Source organism: Arachis stenosperma, chromosome 8 (genome assembly GCF_014773155.1).
Source record: "Arachis stenosperma cultivar V10309 chromosome 8, arast.V10309.gnm1.PFL2, whole genome shotgun sequence".
Lineage (NCBI taxonomy): Eukaryota > Viridiplantae > Streptophyta > Magnoliopsida > Fabales > Fabaceae > Arachis > Arachis stenosperma.
Window position 1 is genome coordinate 38,555,456 of NC_080384.1, and position 3,248 is coordinate 38,558,703.

Sequence of the window (3,248 nt, forward strand, 5' to 3'; positions counted from 1 at the left end):
ATTGGAATATGGAAAGCACAAAAACAACGTAAATAATATAATCTAATGAGGGATATCTTTGGAATTTGGAAAGCACAAAAACAACATAAATAATGCATTTATTTTCATTAATAAAAAATGTAGACTTTCCTCTATAATAATTGAGATGATTCCTTTCTAAATAAACAATAGAGGATTATTCTCATGTTAACAAAATCGATAATGTATTTACCTCTTGGACAACACCACCATTTTGTTTGAAGGCACTAAAGACTTTTGACGCTAATGGAGCAGATGCAATCATAATAGCCTGGATTTTATGCTTGCTAAGATCAAATTTCAAAATCAAGAAGTTTCAAATTCTATAGTTTACAGAAATTAAAAATGAAAAATATCATGCATTATACAATAGCCAAAAACTTGTTTAACAAAAAATGGAATTGCATAATTCAACTTAAAACAATTACCTTATCATAGTTTGTTGTATCTTGGCAAAAAGAGGTTCACAGTACTCTTTCAATAAGCTTCCCATATATGAGGTTGTCATCAACAGCCAACACATGAAATTATCTACATAGATGAAAGAGTACTATGGATATTTCTATTTTCTTATTCTTCTTGGTTTTTCATATAATTGAGTCCTCAAAATATGTGTGTAAAAGACAAAAAAAATACAAAATAAAGGATAATTAATTAGTAATAGTTTTGAAAAGATAACCACCACCCTGATCAACAATCAAAAGATTTATTAAAACTGCACTCATAAGAAACTAAAACTTAACATTAAGTAACGAAAGAAAACAATATATTAGATAAGTTCTCTATTATCTATGCAATCTAATAATTCAATGGGCCCATGTAAATAGATGCACTTTCAAATGCAGATCAAGAAAAGGTCTATTCAACTATTATGGCATCACATAATGAGTTTGAATGATTTCTAATGAACATGAGCAAAAACATAATAACACACCATGCCTTCTTCCGTATTAAGCCTGCAACCTAGGTTGTTTGAATGTTGAAATTTGTATATACTATATAAAATTAATTAAGCATATGCTATAGCTAATTGGTACAAACCTCAATTGTAGCATTTGGAAGAAATTCAGAGCTGTTGTCAGGCTCAAAATTCATGCCTTCCCCTGGCAGCTTTGACAGGATAGTATAATAGTTATCAAAAGAACCTATATTTTTATAATACCTTGAAATAAAGAACAAAAATGAATGCCTGTGAAGATGCAACCGAATAAAACAATAGAAACTTTATGTAGACAAATTAATCAAAACAAACTATAAAATCAACAAATCCCATGTTGTAAGACATGCTATCTATACATGTAACATCTATGGGAGGGCAATCAACTTGACACTAATGTAAGAATTCAATATGGATGCAAAAATATAGTGGTTGTTTAAAGAAATTAAACCTTAGCGAGCTTCTCAAAGGTGTTGTTGGTGCTGGGGGAGTCTAGTAGCTTCGTTGGCATATCCGCGACGGCCATAAACCAGGACGATCATCCCTGTAGAGTACCCGTGAACGGATCGAGCCTCGGTTTCTGGTGTTCCGGTGCCGGAACGCTTGCCGAAACCATCACTCCTTCCTCTGGCGGTTCCTTTGCTTGCATCTCGAACCCTAACGACATTTTCTGTAATTTTATTAAAAAGAAAAAAAGGAAAAAAATTTCTACTTTTAAAAAAGAAAAATGACCTCTGCAAAAGATATGGATGGTATATGGATCTCAGAGCTCTCCATTCTCTTGATCGGTGTCCTGAAATTGTTGTCAACTGCTCCTTCTTAGTTGATGGCAGCAACACCCTAAACCCTGCCACTGTTCTTTCTACCTGAAGCTGTATCAATAGCCACCGTCACCTCTAACTTATTGTTTTTCATCTCGGCTACTCGTCGGAAACAGATTCGGAGCCCATGCCGTGTCTTCTTTGTTCTTTGCCAAACGCTCTCGTAACTGCAGCAGTGACCAGCCGTTTCTCGTGACTTAGACGAAGCAAAAATCAGTAGTTAAAAGCATCAAGTAGTGTTTCTGATTGAGAATTTCAGCAGAATGTTTGTTAAGTAGTTATTAAGTCACTAACCTCGATATATGTCGACTTCGAAGCTGATCCGTGCTCCTTTGCCTTTTCTCTTCCAGTAAATCTTCTCGCCATCTCTCTTCTTACGTTGTGCGCAGCTCTTGCTGCATGGCTTCCAGAGGGTGATCATGAGAAGAGAATATGGGAATGGTTCAGATAGAAGGAGGTGGTCATGAGAGTAAAAGGAAGAGGAAGAGAGACTCAGGGGAGAGAGATGAATAAGTACTGAAATTTGATTTCTAGAGTCAAATTTAGGCAGAAAAATTCCCTCTCAAATTTAGGAGTACTAAAATTAAAATGTGAGAATCGAAGAAAATAGAGCTTCTCTTGGATGGGTTCAACACAACTGAAACACAGGCAGTACAACCATGAATTTGAAAATCAAATTACGGCGCCAAAACTAAACCCTTATTTACCAGGAAAGAACGTGGTTGGCAATCCATTGTTAACCTTAATCCACCAATCAGAAGCTAGCATTTCTGATTTCTTTCTCTAAATCGTTGTTTTGGGATTGTTGCAACATTGCCTCCCTTCAACCCACTGGACAAACCTCTCCCTCCTCCCTTTACAGGTGAGAATTTTTCATCAAGGAGGAAAAAATGAATTAGGGGATGCAGTTTGGGAGATGCTAATTGTAGAATTATGTATTACTCGCTGGGCAAACCATTGAAACGCCCAGGTATCGTTGAAAGCAAGTTGCCGGAAGGGAAATAAGGTTTTGTTATTCAAAAAGTCTGGCTCCATGTGTCGTTCTATGAGAAATCGGTCACAGTGCAAAACAGTGTGTGAATTTACTGTTTGGCTAGTTAACCATTATATATTAATAGATTAATATGCAGTAATACTATATATTCCATGGTTCCATCTTGTTGACCGTTACTTTAGGGTAAGTTTATTTATAGGCACGACGTACTGACATACAAATATAAAGATTCAAAATCATATTTAATAATTGAGATAGAATATAAACATTATATCTAAGAATATTAAATTTTTATATTGTATGTTTTTTTTAACAAGAAGAATATCGAAATACTAATAAAAATATATTTTATTTTTTTTATTATTTTTTTTATTTTTTATAATTATATTTTTATTAATATATATTTTTATTTTTTGTATAAAAAATTAAAAATAAATTAAACTTTTATAATTTATTATTTTTATACTTAATTTATTAT